General features: G+C 43.5%; 1 long non-coding RNA gene across 5 annotated transcripts in view; it reads right to left on the bottom strand.

Moving 5' to 3' along the window:
* Window positions 1-9534, bottom strand: part of LOC142564852 (uncharacterized) — a 35923-nt gene extending 26389 nt beyond the window's left edge. Inside the window, exons 1-3 of one of the 5 annotated variants that reach the window (XR_012824695.1) lie at window positions 9382-9534; window positions 7940-7979; window positions 4509-4664 (exon numbers count right to left, since the gene is read on the bottom strand). This is a non-coding gene — a long non-coding RNA (uncharacterized LOC142564852). Of the gene's footprint in view, window positions 1-4508; window positions 4665-7803; window positions 7843-7939; window positions 7980-8305; window positions 8422-9381 lie in introns of those variants that run through there. The other 4 variants (XR_012824692.1, XR_012824697.1, XR_012824699.1 and 1 more) reach the window with 4 other exon arrangements.
* Between the last annotated feature and the right edge of the window lie 12911 nt (window positions 9535-22445).

The following is a 22445-nucleotide window of genomic DNA, read 5'->3' as shown; positions in this document are numbered from 1 at the left end:
TGTGAGGATATTAGCTGCACACAGATTATTTGCAATGGTCAAATTTCATGGTGTCATATTTTCCACTGGAGCTGCTTAATAATAATAATAATAATAATAATAATAATAATAATAATAATAATAAATTAAAAACAAAGTTATATCCTTTGTTCACCCGGCTCATACACTTAAGTGCGATATGAACACTCATACTACATTTTCCTAATTTGTGTGGAAATACATAGCAAAGGCATAGGTGAACACTCCTGTACACACCGCTAGCCTTTTCATCTCACTTTTAATTATCAAACAAACATTGCAATGTACAATGATTAAACTTGAGCCAATAAACTTGATGGCAATGTCAATTCAAATACTATGTTGGTCAAATACCTTTCAGAATATAATACATTGCCAGTAGAGTATCGTTATATCCATTAAATAGACATTGGTTACATGCAAGGGCAGCACTTGTGTGCAGTCATTTGTGTCACATAAAACGGCCAATTTTAGTTGCTTTATTTGGCTTCATTTTAATGATGTCAATTTTTCAGTCTATAATTTAGGCATCCATGTTACGTAATACGACTACATATGGACGCTATCTCTTGTTTCAACATCGAGGGTGTTAAGCACAGTGCATGTATAATGTAGGCAATGCAGTCTTTTTCTTCTTTTTTTGTCAAGTTAGGATATGATGCTTGCCTGTTCACATTAATTTCCAGGGAACCCCCATCATGTTAGGAAGACAAACGCAAGGCATTGAACATAATGGTTAAGCCACTGGACGTGTGAAATATAACTTATAAATAATTCGCTCAGGGATTACATTTTTCTGTGTTCTCTTTTATTTTCCACCTCCCTCTCACCGTTACCATATATTGCAGCATCCACATCAGCTGAAATTTTTTGTATAAGGACAATGGACACTTGAAAGTCTCAATTTAATTAGTTGGACAAATGATGTGGTAAACTACAGCACACTATTTAACTAGCTTGAAAAAATAATAAGTTAAGTGGAAACCAGTACTGCATTGCAGTATTCCTCACCACACAACTTAAATTGTGGATGAATATTCCTGGATTTATTTGCTGCCACTTTATTTCATTACTCTATAACACATTTAAAATTTGTTTCATTTTTGTTTTTGCATTAAAATGATCACACACAAAGCAATGTAAAGCAGCACATCAATGGCTTCGGCCAGACATCTACATATTTATGTGCAGCAACAAAAGATTGTTAGCAACTCTGCCTTTAACAGGTCTTCTGCTCTTGAAGAATGTAACTAGTTTTACTGAAATTTCTTTCTTTTTCCTCTTGTAGCTGCTATATGAAGGATACTTTGGGCAACTGAAGACAGTCTAGGCAACTTTTTTGCAGTGAGTTATCCACCATTCAAATAATTTCTCATATCTTCAATGCCATTGCAATCTAACTCGTTGTCATTTTGATCCAACTCTGTGCACAGGAAGCACGCAGCTAGCTAGTAGACATCTACCTGTCAACATGACCTAGCTAAGGCTACAGCTAGCAGCCACCTTTTGTAAGCTGTACTCTAGATGTAGACCTCTAGAAGCCAGCTGGTAATTATTAAAGGGAAAATGAGATATCCACCCAAACATAGCTAAGTGCTACAAAGGAAACCAATACGGGTTCCTCGAAAGAAAAGCTTTGCAGTTGAAGAAAAATTCGTCCTGGTCCGGGACACGAATCCGCAACCACCACCTTTCCAGGGTAGACGCTCTACCATCTGAGCTAACCAGGCAGCTAGCAGATGGCAGGCGAAGTCAAATTTATCAAAAACTCAGAAGCAAAGGCAAAGCTAACCAGGCAGCTAGCAGATGGCAGGCGAAGTCAAATTTATCAAAAACTCAGAAGCAAAGGCAAAGCTAACCAGGCAGCTAGCAGATGGCAGGTGAAGTCAAATTTATCAAAAACTCAGAAGCAAAGGCAAAAGTGATGTAATAGCTCTGTGGAAACCCACAAGGTGGAGAGAAGTATTCGTCCTGGTCCCGGTGCGGGACCAGGACGAATTTTTCTTCAACTGCAAAGCTTTTCTTTCGCGGAACCTGTATGGGTTTCCTTTGTAGCACTTGGCTATGTTTAGGTGGATGTCTCATTTTCCCTTTATTGATTACTTCTCTCCACCTTGTGGGTTTCCACAGAGGCATTACGTCGATGCCAGCTGGTAGCTCAGCTAATGCTCCCTACATTTACAGCTAGTAGCCACCTTCGGAAGCACTGCTGTAGCTGCAGTGCAGACGTTCAATGTTCAGGCTTGTTTGAGCTTTGCAGATGCTATGGTTAGCTCTACTTAGCATGTGTACGATCCTGGAAGGTTGCATTCTTATTTTACATGTCACTACAAAAGCAGTGCAACAACCACAGTAAAATCTTCGCTTAGACTGTAGCCAGTGTCTTTCTTGTGCCAAGTTCATTCCCATCCAGATGAGCTCTTGTCAAGCCATTAATTTTATGCCACTGCAATATTGAACAAATACTAAATTGATAATCATATAAAGCAGTATAAATACAGTGTAATTTTTTTTTTCAATACACAACACCAGTACTGAAATAGTTATCCGAACATTCACAAAGAAACATATTTGCGCTCTATATATTGTTCTCCCACACCTTCCTTTTAAACTGCAAGACAAGTTTTTGCATAAGCTCATGCAACTACTATAAACCTTTCTAGCAATCAAATGGCATTTGCATTCACCAACTTTACTGTGTAGCAACGTTTGTATGAAAACCTCCAATAATGTTTCATTACCAAGTCTGATGTCTGCCACTATGCATATGTGGCCGAAAAAGTAACTTTTCATTATGGCCCTTTATTTTTAAGAACTTAAGATACAGCTTAAACAGGTGTTGCAGTTCAGCCTAAGTACATACTGAGTGCGCTCATTTTGTTTAGCCATTCTCAACGTTCGAGCACCATGCCTGTATATTGTTCTACATCTTCAGAGTCAGAAAAGGACCATGAATATGTGACACTAGTGGATCAGTATTAGCGTTATATGCCATGCATGTCGGCTGTAGCAGTGCACTTAATAAGCATATCTGTCTGAAATGTTGCAACAAATGCACGTTTATATTTCTCTTGTTCCACAGGCCATGAATAGATTGCACTGCATGTGCATCTTATGCGCCAGTAGACTTGCACTGGCATGAAAATGCATGGATCCCTATGCATAAGCCCCATATGCCATTTCCACGATTGTGTACGGCAAATAAATACCCCTATCATATCAGGTAAACTGCACTCTAAACCGTTGCATGCAGTGTTAATGGCAGCAGAACTGAGTGCACATGTGTGAAGAGTACATATTAAGCTAAAGCAGCATGCAGAAAGGCTGTTTCCTGTCTCTACACAGACACAACCTTCCGTAATGGCCCATAGATGCTTAAGGGAGCAGTAAAAAATGCAGTTTATTTCATAAATACAAATATGATTCAGTATGGTTGACATGAATATGACTAATACAGTGGATTTTTAGTAAATGCAACTTTTTTACAGAGAACTTAGAAATGTTAATTATCAATGCACAACAAAAAAATTAAATTGACTTAGTTAAATTAGTAATTGAAGTGTTCATAGAATGGGTACAGTGACCACTTTGCTTCATTTGAGAGCATAACTAAATGTAGCAGATGTGCACTTGATTTTTAAATAAAGCAAACAGTGCAGACAAAGAACAGGCTATGACTTGGACAGAATTGTAAGCTTAAAAGGCAGCAAATAGGCACATTCACAATGCTGGGTCTGAAGAGCTCCCGGTAATTTAAGGGGCCCGCTCCCCTATTTCTTCTCATTATGTCTGGTATAAGCAATGTTCAAACATGTAGAAAGGTCAAAGACACCTAGGTGCTGTAGAGGTTGTCTGCTTTAAGCGCGGCTCAGAACCATATTGTAACCATAGTATTTACTCAAGAGCAAAAGTTTCGGTATACATGCAAACGACAGCCAGCGGCAGGCAGACGCGACAATAAGCGGACGAAAGCATCTCCGTGTTTACGCGGCTTTGGGCTTCTCGTTAGGCGCTGAAAACGTTTCCTTATTATTATTTTTTTTCACACACATTTTAAGTGCTGTTCAAATTCTTCAAAACATATCGTATACCTAGGCACATTCCCGGCCGCATGCATGCGTGAGATTCTGGAACCACGATGTTAGGACCACTGAGAATTGACACTATAGTGAGCAACCTATGGCGATCAGCAAAACCCGGCGATGCGGATAAATCAAGGGACCTCTTAGGCATGCAAGGCTCTCTGGGCTGGACTTCTTCGCGATAAGGTAGCCTCGCCGCCTCAGGAATTATCTGACTGAGCTGTGTCGGATGCTCGGTTGCCATAGCCGGAAGTTCGAATCCTCCTATGAAAAATGTTTTTTTAAGGATGGTGAGCTCGACTTTCACTTCCTCCAGTGCACTACATCTCCAGGCTAGCGGGGCTATACTAATTCACGTACAACTAAATTAGGAAGGCTCACTAAACTTCAACAAAGACACTTCCTCACCAGAACAGGAATTGGCCTCCTTGGTGCAGTATTCAGCCACTACCTCCCTCATGCTTCCTAAAATTAACCCATGGGCCTCAGTCCCCAGCAGCAGGTGCTATGGTGCTATGCCAAGGCGGTCAGGTGCTCCGCACCTCACCAAGGCGGCAGTCAGACCTGTAATGCAGCAGAGCGTGCTAAGAATCTCTGGATCCGGACAGGCTGCCAATGGAAACTGACCCTGGCAACCTTTAACACCTGAATTCTGTCAAGTGAGGCTAGCTTAGAAGTACTCTTTGAGGAACTATTATACATTGTTTGGAATATCATTGGCCTTAGTGAGATCAGAAGAACTGTTGAGGCTTATACAGTGCTGACTAACAACCATTTCCTCTGCTATAGAGGTCTCCCAGATAAGAGGCAATACGGTGTAGGATTCCTAATTCCTAATTTGCACTAAACAAACTAATTATGGATTCGCACCAACTAGCCCGCCAACGCATTGTGCTGAATTTTACAGCATTAATGAGAGAGTAGCAGTAGTCGTAATGAAACTTAATAAGAGGTATAGATTAAAGGTAATACAAGCCTACGTTCAAACATCCACTCACGATGATGAAGTAGATCAGTTTTATGAAGATGTTGAATTAGCGATGAGAAAAGTGCAAACTCAGTATACTGTAGTAATGGGGGACTTCACTGCAAAAGTGGGGAAAAAGCAATTGGCAACTACGGCTTCAATTCTAGAAACGCTAGAGGAGAGGTACTGGTAGAATTCACAGAAAGGAATAAGCTGCAAATAACGAACACCTTCTTCAGGCAGCGTAGCAACAGAAAGTACACATGGAAAAACCCTAATGGTGAAAGAAATGAAATTGATTTTACACTTTCTACTGATCCCAGCATAGTGCAGGATGTAGAAGTGTTAGGTGGGGTAAAGTGCAGTGATAATAAGTTAGTGAGGGCTAGGATTCACCTCAATTTGAAGAGAGAAAGAGTAAAATTCGTCAAGAAACAGGCCAACCTAGATGCAGTAAGGGTCCAAGCAGACAAATTCAGGCTGGTACTTGGAAACAAATATGCCGCCTTCGAACGGAGAGATGAAGATGACATAGAGGTAATGAATGAAACCGTAACTAGGCTAGCTTCAGAGGCAGCAATTGAAGTGGGAGGCAAGGCATCAAGGCAACCAGTAGGCAAGCTCTCCCAAGCAACAAAGGACCTAATAAAGAAGTGACAAAGGATGAAAGTGTCCAATTCAAAAGATAAAATAGAATTTGTGGAGCTGTCAAAACTGATCAACAAGGAGAAAATAAGGGATATTCGAAATTATAACGTGAGAAAGACTGAGGAAGCTGTAAAAAATGGACGCAGCCTGAAATCAGTGAGAAGGAAACTTGGCCTAGGACAAGCCAAGATGTATGCACTGAAAAATAAGCAGGGTAATATAATCAGCAATCTCGAAGGTATAGTAAAAGCAGCAGAAGAATTTTATACTGACCTGTACAGTACCCAGAGGAGCTACGATACCTCCGTTCAAAGCAGTAATGAACAGGTTGCAGAGACTCCTCCAATAACTAGCGATGAGGTCAGAAGGGCCTCGCAAGACATGAAACAGGAAAAAGCGGCCGGAGAAGATGGAATAACAGTCGGTTTAATCAAAGATGGAGGAGACATAATGATTGAAAAACTGGCGGCTCTGTATAGAAAGTGTCTATCGACTTCAAGAGTTCCAGAAGCCTGGAAGAACGCAAACATTATACTAATCCACTAAAAGGGAGACATTAAAGAATTGAAAAATTATAGGCCCATTAGCTTACTACCAGTATTATATAAAAGATTCACCAGGATAATCTCCAATAGAATAATGGCAACAGTGGACTTTAGTCAACCAAGGGAACAGGCAGGTTTCAGGAAGGGATACTCTACGATGGATTACATTCACATCATCAATCAGGTAATCGAGAAATCCACAGAATACAATCAGCTTCTCTATATGGCTTTCATAGATTACGAAAAGGCATTTGATTCAGTAGATATACCAGCAGTCATAGAGACATCTTGGAAAATATCTACAGAGATTCCACGGCTCCACAAGGAAAGTAGGAAGATACCGATAAAGAAAGGGGTCAGACAAGGAGACACAATCTCTCATATGCTATTCACTGCGTGCTTGGAAGAAGTATTCATGCTATTAAACTGGGAAGGCTTAGGAGTAAGGATCGATGGCGAATATCTCGGCAACCTTCGGTTTGCCGATGACATTGTTCTTTTCTGCCAAACTGGAGACGAGTTACAAAAATGATTAAGGACCTTAATAGAGAGAATGTAAGAGTGGAGTTGAAGATTAATATGCAGAAGACAAAGATAATCATGAACAGCCGGGCAAGGGAACAAGGGTTCAGGATTGCCAGTCAGCCTCTACAGCGTGTGAAGTAGTACGTTTATCTAGGTCAATTAATCACAACGAACCCTGACCATAAGAAGGAAATTTACAGAAGAATAAAGATAGGTTGGAGCACATGTGGCAGACACTGTCAGCTCCTGATTGGAAGCTTAACCATTATCATTGAAAAGGGAGGTGTGCAATCAGTGCATTTTACCTGTGCTGACATATGGGGCAGAGACTTGGAGACTGACAAAGAAGCTTGAGAACAAGGTAAGGACTGCGCAAGGAGCGATGGAACGAAGAATGCTAGGCATAACATTAAGATACAGAAAGAGAGTGGTTTGAATTAGGGAGGAAACGGGTATAGCCGATATTCTAATTGACATTAAGAGAAAAAAATGAAGCTGGGCAGGTCATGTAATGTGCAGGTTAGATAATTAGTGGACGATTAGGGTTACAGAATGGGTGCCAAGAGAAGGGAAGTGCAGTCGAGAACGACAGAAGACTAGGCGGGACGGTGAAATTAGGAAATTCGCGGGTGCTAGCTGGAATCAGTTGGCGCAGGACAGGGGTAATTGGAGATTGCAGGAATAGGCCTTTGTCCTGCAGTGGACACAAAATAGGCTGCTGCTGCTGCTGATGATGATATTAACAGCCTTAAGCTGCACTGGCTGGCAACGAAACAGTGCAAATGTGATTGCTCGCTTCAACAAACAAAATGCACCTTGTGTTAGCCTTGTTTCGTTTCTCAAATTTATCGTCATTGCTTCCTCTTTGCAGCCTAAAATTAACTCTACATTACTTCAAGGTCACATTTAATAGCAGCTATGAATAGCTTCAGCCAAGGTTTTCCTTTTGGAGCGTAAAAGGGCACCAGACTTCTCTCTACCACTGGCACAGAATGTCCTATGAACAGCGATGGCTTACAAAGAATTTCAAATGCGACCTCCAAGTGAGGACAGGTGCTCTAAAGAAAAAGAAAAGAAAGAAAGATTGATATGTACAGAACAACAAAAATGGAAAAAGATGCAGACTGCACTGACTATGAACAGCGATGGCTTACACAGAATTTCAAATGCAACCTCCAAGTGAGGACAGGTGCTCTACGGAAAAAGAAAAGAAAAAAGATTGATATGTACAGAACAACAAAAATGGAAAAAGATGCAGACTGCACTGACTTCACACTACTCTGTGACAACACTGTACGCAACAAAGCTGTATTGAGTCACATGGGTTAGTGTAGCATAGAAACCATTCCATAAAAATAAAACGAAGGTCCACTAAGGTTTAATCCACCTTACTGAAAAAAATTTTGAAAATAAGTTATATGCATTCAACCAAAACAACACACGCAAAAGTAATTTAAAGACAGCGTCTATTCTCCCGAAAGCCGGGATAATTTTTGAAACGAATTTCTCCCGGCACTCACCTCCTACTGGCGCTCGAAGTCAAACTGCCGGGAAAAAACTGCCTGCAGTTGTGCCCGAGAGCGTGCAGGTGTGCCCTAACCTAATCTAACCTAAGATTCTGAGAGCCAATAGGAGGTTATTGCCGGGAGAAATTTTTCCGGCTGCCGGGAGAATAGATACTGCCTAACTTAATGATTTGCAGATAGACATTTTACATTTTACACAGAAACACTGAAAGCACTGAACACTGAAAATTTAGTCGCGCAGTGCTAAATTTCTTAACCTTAAAATTCCAAGTTTCGTTTAGCTGATGTGTAAACGTGATTTTTTTTTTTTTTTTTTCGTTGCGCTCAAGATAGCAGTGCCCGTCAGATTTTTGAACCACTATAAAGGTTCAACGTTACTGAAACGTTGCATATGTATACTTATGAGCTGCTGATAATTATGCTTTACTCCCTTTTGGCTTCCCTTGACACAGCATCATTAACTGCTGCTCTTTACTGGCATTGTACAAAAGAGGTCTCAGCTGTAGGCGGTCGTTACTTCCGGCGACGCACTTCTTTGCGGCCTATAGTTGCTATATATTATTTGCATTGCCTTCATGCCTAATACTGTAGTGGACACGCTTTCATGAGCTAAATGTGGGGCTATTAGCACGTCTTTTTCCCGATTTGCATGGTCAACGAACGTTCGGTGCTGAGGCGACTCTCATATGCGAACTTTTTATGGTTTCGTTTATTTTTTGTCTGCAATGGCAGTCTGCGAGTGTTGTTTGCGCGATCATGTTTTAATGCAGTGCATAGTGATGAATAACAGTATCGCAACTGTTTAACATCAGGGCAAGGCTGGTGATCGACCAACACACATAGAGTCAGTAACGGAATTACAAAGCTCCCGTCGTCGTCTCAAGGCCAGCATCCAAGTTGCAAAGACGAAAAAGAAAAAAAGATGCTGCTAACAAACCTAAAAAAGCTTGCAATCTGAAAGAGGCTCTTTCAATAACTGTATAAACGCAACAATCCGTTCGTGCCGACCAAATTATGCAGCATGATTTCCAGCAAATAGGAACCCTTCAATCATATAATAAAATCATTACCGAACCGAAACCACGCAGTGTTGTTGCTGCCGTTATTGCAAGAACGATCCAAAGTTCTCCACTCGAAAACTAATGCCACTTCAGCAAGTGAGTACGAACGAACCACCGTTGCCGCCGCGGGAAGTTTCATGGGTTTCATAATCGGGAAAAAAAAGCGCGAAGACGCATTTGAAGTACAGCCACAGAACATCTATAGTACTACATGTGGCGCCACCGGCACTACCGGCGCTTCGCTACATAATCTTTCCTAGTGCTTATAAATTTTCACTTTAAAACAACTTTAATGCACCTAATATATTTTATTTTTACTTGATCTTTATGTAAATCTTAAATTGCGCGTCTTCTTTGTGTTTTGCAAGTTGCAGCATGCGATCAACGTGGCGGCAGGTTTGAACTGGTGGACGTGCGCGCTTCAATACGAGAGTAGGGAATCTATGAAGAATCGGCTTCCGGGCACGCTTCACTGTGGGAGCACTTATAGGCTGCTTGTAGGCGCTGATTACGTCACAAGGGGTTTAATATGTCCTATCAGCGAAACTATCCCCTAACTGCTTCCGAAGCATGCCGTCAACTTCCGCGCTTATAAAATTAAGACGATGAAGGCGTGTTTTTTATCTGCATGCAATAACAATTATACATAGATGGTAGTGTCCACACAGCATGCAAGATCGCGGCGGCTGTCCGGCTAGGCGGGGCTAACGAACTAAATTGAAGTCGACGTCCGCTTGTTTGAAGGCGAACGGCAGTCGAGTTCCTCTGACATAATCTTTTTAATTGCATATGCAATGAAGTAACGTGCTATTAAAAGCCATCTACTGCTATTAAAAGCCATACACGCTCGCGTTGTGGAGAAGCTTCCGCTATCATGCCCAGCTTTTTTTTTTTTTTTTTTCTAACGGGGGACGTTATATCCGTATTTGAAAACAAACAGCTTCCTGAAGTCGAGGTTTTGACGAAAGCCCGTCTGGTCGGGAGGCATCATGAAGAAGGGTAACAAGAAGGACACCGACCACTGAAAGACTACAAGAAAAGACGTTTCGGCTCCCCGGAGGGGAGCTTTGTTCACAATGAAATCAAGGACGTGCAATACAATGTTTATATGACTTTAAAATATGACGTAAGCAGCGCGTGTAGATGGGGGGGGGGGGCGGTTCCGTCATTCCGGTTGAGCAGTGGCGTAGCCAGAAATTTCGTTCGGGAGGGGGGGGGAGGGCTCACTTTGCAGCTCGGCCTCCTTCTCATTGAAGTTGTACTCATCCAGGCTTAGCGAATTCGATAAATAATGGCCACTGATGATCGATAAAAAAAAAGTCAACAACACTTTTCCGGCAGAAATGGCGGCCTTTGCTTTCCTTAGGGGTAGTGAATTCAAACGTTTCCACAGTAAGCTTTGCCGTCGTGTTTCAGGCTCGTAGCAGTGGCACCATGATTCGCCCCCGGTCACAATTGCAGACAAAAAGTCGTCACCCTCATCATGTTACCGGATTAGATGAGTCAAGGCAGCGCCGAGCCTCTACAGCTTCTGGCGGTGGTTCAAAATCTTGGACATCCATTGCGCACACAAGAGCTGATAACCGAGATGTTCATGAATTATGGTAGGACCCGAACCGTGACTGATGTTCACACGCCCTGCCGATTCATCAATGCTTATCATCCGTTCTTTTCTAATCAGCCTTTGCAATTGTGTTGGGGGTAATTGCACGGTGGCTATGGCCCGGTCTTGGATCGTCCTGGCAACTTTCCCGTCCTTTTTTGAACCGTTTGCTCCAACGCTTTACAGTGGCCAATGAAATGCAATGTTCAACTTACACGGCAGTCATACGGCAACTGATTTCTTTTTGGGAAACATCTTCATCTGTCAGAAACCTCACGACACCCCACCGTTCAACTTTGGAATGTCCATTACGTGACGCAATCATGTTCAACCTAGTGTATGAGAGCATTAAAGAACCTTGATACTCACACCTGCATGTCACTTTTGTAAATGAGAGATGCCTCTGTGCCAAGCGCGTGCGTCGCAAATAATGAACCGAGTCATTGCGCAGGGTGAGTTGCCTCACTTTCATTTGACTCGCCTTCGTACATTAGAAATATGAAGACACAATGGAATACACAAATGCGAAGATACACCTTGATAACGGACAAAGAAGTGTAACTGGAAACAAAGTTCACTGCACATATACACAAAACCTCGCAATAAGATATTTAAATATACGTATAACTCTCCAATAAATCTACGTATCTAAGCAAAAGTCACTATATATGATGCGTCAACCAAGGCAAATAAACATGTTGCGCAACCACAGATTCACAGATCACCGCCCCCTCCTTCCTCCAATCCCCCGATGTATCGCGCGCGACGGAAGGCAGCGCGCTTCCTCCCCGATTTTCTCCCTTGCGCACACAAGAATGAGCAACCATCGTCGGCTCACCTATGCTGCCCCCCCCCCCAATTCGCTTTCACTCGCTCATGCAACATAGAGAGCGCGGTCGCGATGTTATCGCCTTTGGACTTCATAGAGAACACGAGTTCGACGGCGACGGCAGGAATGCGCCTGGAGTTTCCATATAACCGCTATCGCAATAATATAATAGGAGTACCCGGCAATTGAATCGTCCCGTGGCTCTTTATCCTCCGCAAAAGAAGTAACGAAATCGAACTTTCACCATGCGGCAATTCGCTGCGCCGCAACAATGTCTTTTTTTCCTTTGTGGGGCGCAGGCACCGAAATGAAAAAAAAGAAAAAAAGACGCGAAGGAAAGCATGTTGGCCACAATCGAATGACCACTTTATGCACCTCATGTGGCTACCAGTGGCGTAGCCAGAAATTTCGTTCGGGGGGGGGGGGGGGGGCTCACATTGCAGCTCGGCGTCCTCCTTAAGAAGCTTTAGCTCGGGTGCTCATCTAAATACATGTAAATACGTTTTTCTCGGCAACCACTACACCAAATTTGACGAGGTTTGTCGCATTTAAAATAAAAACTTAAATTCTACTCACTTTTAGTTTCGAGTTTCTCATTTAGGTTGGCAGTTCTTTATTAAAAAATTGAAAAAATAAAAAATTTTCAGAAATCGAAACAATCAAGTTTAACACTCTGTAACTCAACAATGAAAAATAATATCGCAATTCTGTGAATTGCATCCAATAGTACATCTACAGCGGACAAAATTGATATGTTACACATATGAATCTAAAAAAATTTAGTATTATGGAAATACGACTTTTGCAGAACCCTTGTACACAACGTAACCATCATCATCATCATCATCATCAGCCTGGTTATGCCCACTGCATGGCAAAGGCCTCTCCCATACTTCTCCAACTACCCCGGTCATGTGCTAATTGTGGCCATGTTGTCCCTGCAAACTTCTTAATTTCATCCGCCCACCTAACTTTCTGCCGCCCTCTGCTACGCTTTCCTTCCCTTGGAATCCATTCCGTAACTCTTAATGACCATCGGTTATCTTCCCTCCTCATTACGTGTCCTGCCCATGTCCATTTCTTTTTCTTGATTTCAACTAAGATATCATTAACTCGCGTTTGTTCCCTCACCCAATCTGCTCTTTTCTTATCCCTTAACGTTGCACCTATCATTCTTCTTTCCATAGCTCGTTGCGTCGTCCTCAATTTGAGTAGAACCCTTTTCGTAAGCCTCCAGGTTTCTGCCCCGTAGGTGAGTACTGGTAAGACACACCAGTTCACGTAAGATACAAAATGACATATCAAATTTGTCCGCTTTGACTCTTATAATAGATGCCGTTTACAGAACCGCGATATCTGTTCTTGATGCAGAGCTATTAGCTTTAAACCTGGTACTTCTATTTTTTTTTTCGGACTTTCGAATTTTTCAAGATATTTAAACAAAATTCAGACACTACAATTTAACTTTCTCTCTCAAGTGCAACAAATTTCAAGAAAGGCGATCGAGGAGTTATCTCAGAAAAGTGTTTATGCGTTTTACATGTACTTGAATAGGCCGCGTCGGAGTTAGGCCCGAGCTAAAGCTTCCTCTTAAAGGATTTGTCGAGGTTTCGAATACATGAATAATAACTGCATTGTCATTGCCAAAGATGCTGGAAACGAATTCTTGAACGCTACGCACTGTCAAAACAAGTAAAATAGGTATTTTTTTTATAAAAGAATGTACTTGTATGTGCCAAAAATTGTGCCCAGAATACCTGATGTCAACGCTTCCATGTTTTTTGCCTGTCTAATAAGTAAAGAACATATCACACGTACTTTAGAACCATATCAGTTAGAAACCAGAAGAGCAGTACATGCCGCTGATATGAAAAATGTAAAGGCCATGAAATGAACAAGTTGATGACAAATGAGTTAATGAAACTTTGTCATTCAATAACCTTGTTCACATTCTTGTACATATGCAACGGCCAGTGAAAAATCTCAATGACGCTGTCATTTGTTCGAATGTATTACGCAGGAGCAGTCGTGTGTCCGCTCGTGTGTCGCCAGTAATTGCATCGAAATTATAGTCGCAAAAAAGGGCACGTATAAAAAGCGGGAGTTCTGCAAAATATATGAGGGCGAGTCAAATGAAAATGAGCCAGTGGGAATACATGACAAATGGGCTACTTTATTTAAAAGTAGTCCTCATGAGCATTTAGACATTTCTCCCATTGACTATCGAGTTGCGTGATTCCCGTCTCATAAAGCTCCTTGGGTTGCTGCTTCCAAAAGTCTGTAACTGACTCTTTAACGTCATCGTCCGACACGAATCTAGTTCCCTTGAGCTGTCTTTTTTTTTTTCAGTTGCCCAAAAATGCGAAAGTCGGAAGGTGACAGGTCTGGGCTGTATAGCAGATGTTGCAGTTTTTCCCACTTGGAATTTGCCAGTTTTGTATTAACCACATTAGCGACGTGGGGACGGGCATTGTCGTGAAGCAAGATGACCCCATTCGTCAATTTTCCACGTCGTTTGTTCTTGATTGCGACACGCAGCCGATCCGGCGTGTCACAATAACGGAAATAATTGATAGTACGTCTCTCAAGATTTAGCAAATTCTATCAGTAATGGCCCCTGACGATCGAAAAAAAAAACTCAACAACACCTTTCCGGCGCTAATGACTGCCTTTCCTTTGTTGGGGGTGGTGAATTCGAATGTTTCCACTGTAAGCTTTGCCGTCGTGTTACAGGCTCGTAGTAGTGGCACCATGGTTTGTCCCCGATCACAGTTGCAGCCAAGAAATCGTCACCCTCATTATGATACCGGATCAGGTGACTCAAGGTAGCGCCGATCTCCTCCGTCTTCTGGCGGTGGTTCAAAATAATGGGCATCCATTGCGCACACAAGAGCCGATAACCGAGATGTTCATGAATTATGGCGTGTACCGAACCGTGACTGATGTCCACACGCTCTGCCAGTTCATCGATGCTTATGCTCCGTTCTTGTCTCATCAGATCATCAAGCTTTGGAATTTTGTTGGGGGTGATTGCACGATGGCATTGGCCCGGTCTTGGATCCTCTTTGCAACTTTCACGTCCTTCTTTGAACCGTTTACTCCAACGCTTCACAGTGGCCAATGAAATGAAATGTTCAACGAACACGGCAGCCATACGGCGACTAATTTCTTTTTGGGAAACACCTTCAGCTGTCAAAAACCTCAGGGCACCACGCTGCACAACTTCTGGAGCCTCCATTACGTCACGCAACCATGTTCAACCTAGTCTACGAGAGCATTAAAGAACATTTGTCCTCACACCTGCGTGTCACTTTTGTAAATGAGAGATGCCTGTGTGCTACGCGCATGCCTCGCAGATAATGAACCGAACCATTATTGTGCGGGATAGGCAGGCTCACTTTCATTTGACTCGCCCTCGTACATTAAAAATGCGAAGATACAATGGAATATACAAATGCGAAGATACAGCTTCATAAAGGGCAAAAAAGTGTCACTAGAAACAAAGTTCACTGGACATATGCATAAAACCTGGCAACACGATATTTAAGTATGCGCATAAGTATCCAATAAATCTACCTATCTAAGAAAAATTCACTGTATGTAATGCGTCAGACAAGGCAAATGAACATGTTGCGCAATCACAGATTCACAGAATCCTAGATACCACTCCCATTCCATCCACTCTCCCCGATGTATCGCGCTCGACGAAGGCGGCGCGCTTGCTCCGCGTTTTTCTCCTTTGCGCACACAAGACTTAGCCACCATCGTCGGCTCATCCATTCCACCCCCGCCCCCTCAAAGTCAAAGTAGAAAAAATAAATCGGAACGTAGTTACTTTGGCTGGCTACAGTGTCTTGACATGGATGCTTTGGTGTAGGTGAGAAAAAAATGTTGATATATTTTTTATGTGACATGACGGCACGAATGAACCACCACAACCCTTCGTCTCATCGGACCTCGCTGCTTGCTTGGCCAACTTGGTTGAATGATTTACTGATGATTCTTTATTGGTTTATTTTGCTGATAGTGTGTTGATTAGGCTTGCCTCGTTGTATGTTCCGATGTAAGACTTTAGAAAAGTCAATGCATCTTTGGAGTCAAATGTTTATAACTACATTAAACCCATAAAGTTCCGCAATTGAATATCTGAAGCAGAACTTTGGAAATCTCAGTGCACCTTTCGCATCAAAAGTCCATAAAGTTTCGGAATTGACATCCATGCGCTCCGTAGATTCCGTGGCCTCCGCGACATGCTGCGGTGAGTCCTCTTCGCCATCAAAAGGCACTTGAAATTTGGTGCTCGGATGGGGCTCCTTGCGTTATGTGACTCCAGGTGCATGAGCATTGCCACGAAATCCAGCCCGGGTTCGCAATGTTCGCGGTGAAATGTCTTTTCGAGCGTGAAAACTACATCCTAGACAAAATCCAGAATGATTTCCAACGCCGGAGGTTGCTTTGGTAGGCCGTGCATGGACAGCACAAAAAAATTTCGGGGGGGGGGGAGGCTGAAGCCCCATAAGCCCCCCCCCCCTGGCTACGCCCCTGGTGGCTGCCGAATGAATATCGAAGAAAACGTGCGACGCTTGACCCACATAGAATCATGCGCATACTCCTCGCCATCCTGCAGCGGCGAGACAGGACTTTCCGGATAGATTGCGCTCAAGCGAACGCGTTGCAATCCGTCGAGTCCCCACTGTGATGGTGGCGAGCAACCATTGTTTCTTTTACTCGTCTGCTAGCCAGAATGCGTCCAAAACTCTGCCAGGCAAAAATCTACTCGGTCAGACAAACGAACACGCACCGAAGTGCGCCGCGTGGTGGTCGGGGCAACACGAGAAAAACGCATGCGCTCTGGCTGGCTCTGGCAGCCCGCGGGTAGTGAGAACAAGAAAAGTGAAGAGGCTAAATGTGTCATCATCATCATCATCAGCAGCAGCAGCAGCCTGGTTACGCCCACTGCAGGGCAAAGGCCTCTCCAATACTTCTCCAAAAACCCCGGTCATGTACTAATTGTGGCCATGCCGTCCCTGCAAACTTCTTAATCTCATCCGCCCACCTAACTTTCTGCCACCCTACGCTTCCCTTCCCTTGGGATCCAGTCCGTAACCCTTAATGACCATCGGTTATCTTCCCTCCTCATTACATGTCCTGCCCATGCCCATTTATTTTTCTTGATTTCAACTAAGATGTCATTAACTTGCGTTTGTTCCCTCACCCAATCTGCTCTTTTCTTATCCCTTAACGTTACACCTATCATTCTTCTTTCCATAGCTCGTTGCGTCGTCCTCAATTTGAGTAGAACCCTTTTCGTAAGCCTCCAGGATTCTGCCCCGTACGTGAGTACTGGTAAGACACAGCTGTTATAAACTTTTCTCTTGAGGGAGAACGGCAACCTGATGTTCATGATCTGAAAATACCTGCCAAACGCACCCCAGCCCATTCTTATTATTCTGATTATTTCAGTCTCATGATCCGGATCCGCAGTCACTACCTGTCCTAAGTAGATGCATTCCCTTACCACTTCCAGTGCTTCACCACCTATCGTAAACTTCTGTTCTCTTCCGAGACTGTTAAACATTACTTTAGTTTTCTGCAGATTAATTTTTAGACCCACTCTTCTGCTTTGCTTCTCCAGGTCAGTGAGCATGCATTGCAATTGGTCCCCTGAGTTACTAAGCAAGGCAATATCATCAGCGAATCGCAAGTTACTAAGGTATTCTCCATTAACTTTTATCCCCAATTCTTCCCAATCCAGGTCTCTGAATACCTCCTGTAAACACGCTGCGAATAGCATTGGAGAGATCGTATCTCCCTGCCTGACGCCTTTCTTTATAGGGATTTTGTTGCTTTCTTTATGGAGGACTACGGTGGCTGTGCAGCCACTATAGATATCTTTCAGTATTTTTACATACGGCTCGTCTACACCCTGATTCCGTAATGCCTCCATGACTGCTGAGGTTTCGACAGAATCAAACGTTTTCTCGTAATCAATGAAAGCTATATATAAGGGTTGGTTATATTCCGCACATTTATCTATCACCTGATTGATAGTGTGAATATGATCTATTGTTGAGTAGCCTTTACGGAATCCTGCCTGGTCCTTTGCTTGACAGAAGTCTAAGGTGTTCCTGATTCTTAGACTTCTGTCAAGCAAAGGACCAGGCATGTGTAGTCGCGAATAAAAGTCAAAGTCGAAAAATGAATAAGAACGTAGTTACATTCGCTAGGTTTAGTGTCTTGACATGGATGCTTTGGCGCAGGTGAAAAACATGTTGATATTCTTTTCTGTGACATAATGGCACAAATGAACACCCACAACGCTTCGACTCATCGGACCTCGCTGCGTCCTTAGCAGACTTGTCTGGTAGTTTGTTGATTTGCTCTGTCTCATTGTGTGGTCCGACGTACGACTTTAGAAAACTCAATGCACCTTTGGCGTGAAATGTTTATAACATTAAACCCGCAAAGTTCCGGAATTTAAAATCTAAAGCACGACTTTGGAAATGTCAATGCACCTTTCGCATCAAAAGTTTATGAGAACATTATACCCATAAAGTTTCAGAGTTGAAATCCAAGCGCTCCCTAGATTCCGCGGCCTCCGCGAGATGCCGCGACAAGCCCGCTCGCCATCACAACGCATTTGAAACTGCTCGGATGGAGCTCCTTGGGGGGGGGGGGGGGGGAGGAGTTGAGGGTGTTACGATGTGACTCCCGGTCACGGAGCGTGCTCCCGGTGCATTGGCGTTGCCGCGAATTCCAGCCCGAGTTCGCAATGTTCGCGATGAAATGTCTTTTCGAGATTGAAAAGGACATACTAGACAAAATCGAGCATGATTTCCGGCGCCGGGAGTTGCTTTAGTCGGCGGGGCACAACAGCATGAAAAAATTTCGGGGGGGGGGGGAGCAAATGGTTTTGTTTAGCCTAGATGTCAAGCTAGAGAAGCTGAATTTTTTCGCTAATGTCATGAGTGGCTTTTGTCGCCGCCGTTCAGCTCCGGACAGCATATCAGACTTTGTGTCAGCACTCGAATTTGCTAAAGGAAACAAGCATTCCGCCTACATGCTCTTCCTAGACATACAGCGAACTTTCGATTCAGTTCCGGATAAGGCGATTATTTTCGATCTTGCAACCGCGGGAATTTCGGGTCGTCTGCTCCGCTTTATGCATGATTTTCTATCGGAGCGCCGGATGAAAGTGCTTGTCGGAGGAGTAACTAGAGAATACCGAAATGTGAATTGCGGTGTCCCACAGGGCAGCGTATTATCGCTGTTTTTGTTTAACACCGTACTCGCCGCGCTTGCAAGTCGTTTGCCTCGGGACAGTGACCTCCCTGTGAGCATAGCTGTCTACGCAGATGACATTTCCTTATAGATAAGCGGCCCTTCGCACCTTGGTCTGCGGCTTCGTGCAAGCCTGCAAAGAGCTCTAAACGCTAATTCGGAGTACTTGGGTGAATTTGGCCTGCTCATATCACGTGCTAAGTCGGCTGCAATAGCATATCACCCTAAACAACGCGCTCGTCGAACAATGAGCCGACTGTACCTTGACGTGAAAGTCCGTAACCCTTAATGACCATCGGTTATCTTCCCTCCTCATTAAATGTCCAGCCCATGTCCATTTCTTTTTCTTGATTTCAACTAAGATGTCATTAACTCGCGTTTGTTCCCTCACCTAATCTGCTCTTTTCTTAACCCTTATTAACGTTACACCCATCATTCTTCTTTCCATTGCCTGTTGCATCGTCCTCAATTTAAGTAGCACCCTTTTCGTAAGCCTCCAGGTTTCTGCCCCGTGCGTGAGTACTGGTAAGACACAGCTGTTATACACTTTTCTCTTGAGGGATAATGGCAACCTGCTGTTCATGATCTGATAATGCCTACCGAACGCACCCTAGCCCATTCTTATTCTTCTGATTATTTCAGTTTCATGATCCGGATCCGCGGTTACTACCTGTCCTAAGTAGATGTATTCCCTTACCACTTCCACTGCCTCGCCACTTATCGTAAACTGCGGTTCTCTTCCGAGACTGTTAAACATTGCTTTAGTTTTCTGCAGATTAATTTTTTAGACTCACTCTTCTGCTTTGCCACTCCAGGTCAGCGAGCATGCATTGCAATTGGTCCCCTGAGTTCCTAAGCAAGGCAATATCATCAGCGAATCGCAAGTTACTAAGGTATTCTCCATTAACTCTTATCCCTGATTCTTCCCAATCCAGGTCTCTGAATACCTCCTGTAAACACGCTGTGAGTAGCATTGGAGAGATCGTATCCCCATGCCTGACGCCTTTCTTTATTGGGAATTTGTTGCTTTCTTAATGGAGGACTATGGTGGCTGTGGAGCCGCTATACATACCTTTCAGTATTTTTACATACGGCTCGCCTACACCCTGATTCCGTAATGCCTCCATGACTGCTGAGGGTTCGACAGAATCAAACGCTTTCTCGTAATCAATGAAAGCTATATATAAGGTTTGGTTATATTCCGCACATTTCTCTATCACCTGATTGATAGTGTGAATATGGTCTGTTGTTGAGTAGCCTTTACGCAATCCTGCCTGGTCCTTTGGTTGACGGAAGTCTAAGGTGTTCCTAATTCTATTTGCGAGTACCTTAGTAAATAGTTTGTAGGCAACTGACAGTAAGCTGATCGGTCTATAATTTTTCAAGTATTTGGCGTCCCCTTTCTTATGCATTAGGATTATGTTAGCGTTCTTCCAAGATTCCGGTACGCTCGCGGTCATGAGGCATTCCGTATAAAGGGGGGCCAGTTTTTATAGAACAATCTGCCCACCATCCTTCAACAAATCTGCTGTCACCTGATCCTCCCCAGCTGCCTTCCCCCTTTGCATAGCTTCCAAGGCTTTCTTTACTTCTTCCGGCGTTACTTGTGGGATTTCAAATTCCTCTAGACTATTCTCTCTTCCATTATCGTCGTGGGTGCCACTGGCACTGTATAAACCTCTATAAAACTCCTCAGCCACTTGAACTATCTCATCCATATTAGTAATGATATTGCCGGCTTTGTTTCTTAACGCATACATCTGATTCTTGCCTATGCCTAGTTTCTTGTTCACTGCTTTCAGGCTTCCTCCGTTCCTGAGAGCATGTTCAATTCTATCCATATTATACTTTATGTCAGCTGTCTTACGCTTGTTGATTAACTTAGAAAGTTCTGCCAGTTCTATTCTAGCTGTAGGGTTACAAGCTTTCATACATTGGCGTTTCTTGATCAGATCTTTCGTCTCCTGCGATAGCTTACTGGTATCCTGTCTAACGGAGTTACCACCGACTTCTACTGCACATTCCTTAATGATGCGCATAAGATTGCCGTTCATTGCTTCAACACTAAGGTCCTCTTCCTGAGTTAAAGCCTAATACCTGTTCTGTAGCTTGATCCGGAATTCCTCTATTTCCCCTCTTAATGCTAACTCATTGATCGGCTTCTTATATACCAGTTTCTTCCGTTCCTTCCTCAAGTCTAGGCTAATTCGAGTTCTTGCCATCCTATGGTCACTGCAGCGGACCTTGCTGAGCACGTCCACATCTTGTATGATGCCAGGGTTAGCGCAGAGTATAAGGTCTATTTCATTTCTAGTCTCGCCGTTCGGGCTCCTCCCCGTCCACTTTCGGCTATCCCGCTTGCGGAAGGAGGTATTCATTATCCGTATATTATGATGTTCTGCAAACTCTACTAATAACTCTCCCCTGCTATTCCTAGAGAATATGCCATATTCCCCCACTGACTTGTCTCCAGCCTGCTTCTTGCCTACCCTGGCATTGAAGTCGCCCATCAGTATAGTGTATTTTGTTTTGACTTTACCCATCGCCGATTCCACGTCTTCATAAAAGCTTTCGACTTCCTGGTCATCATGACTGCATGTAGGGGCATAGACTTGTACCACCTTCAATTTGTACCTCTTATTAAGTTTCACAACAAGACCTGCCACCCTCTCATTAATGCTATAGAATTCTTGTATGTTACCAGCTATATTCTTATTAATCAGGAGTCATACTTCTAGTTCTCGTCTCTCCGCTAAGCCCCTGTAGCACAGGATGTGCCCGCTTTTTAGCACTGTATATGCTTCTTTTGTCCTCCTAACTTCACTGAGCCCTATTATGTTCAATTTACTGCCCTTTAATTCCTCCAATAGCACTGCTAGACTCGCCTCACTAGATAACGTTCTAGCGTTAAACGTTGCCAGGTTCAGATTCCAATGGCGGCCTGTGCGGACCCAGGGATTCTTAGCACCCTCTGCTGCGTCACAGGTCTGACCGCCGCCGTGGTCAGTTGCTTCACAGCTGCTGGGGACTGAGGGCCGGGGTTTGATTGTTGTATTCATATGGGAGGTTGTGGCCAGGTACTGCCCCAGGCCCGTCCTGCTCTGGTGAGGGAGTGCGTTACCGGTTCTGGTCACTGGGATCAGGCCGCACTCCAGGCCTTTTTGTGCAATTTTATCAACACGCGGATTTTTTTTTAACCCGGTGGAAAATTGCGCGGCAGCGGGATTCGAACCACGGTCCTCTTGCACGCGAGGCGGATGCTCTACCTCTACGTCACCGCTGCGCGTTAATTGTATATATGTGTTCAAAACAAATAATAATAATAATAATAATAATAATAATAATAATAATAATAATAAT

The sequence above is a fragment of the Dermacentor variabilis genome, chromosome 1 (genome assembly GCF_050947875.1).
Source record: "Dermacentor variabilis isolate Ectoservices chromosome 1, ASM5094787v1, whole genome shotgun sequence".
NCBI lineage: Eukaryota > Metazoa > Arthropoda > Arachnida > Ixodida > Ixodidae > Dermacentor > Dermacentor variabilis.
The sequence above is the reverse complement of the archived record's forward strand: the minus strand, read 5'-3'. Positions and strand labels throughout refer to the sequence as shown.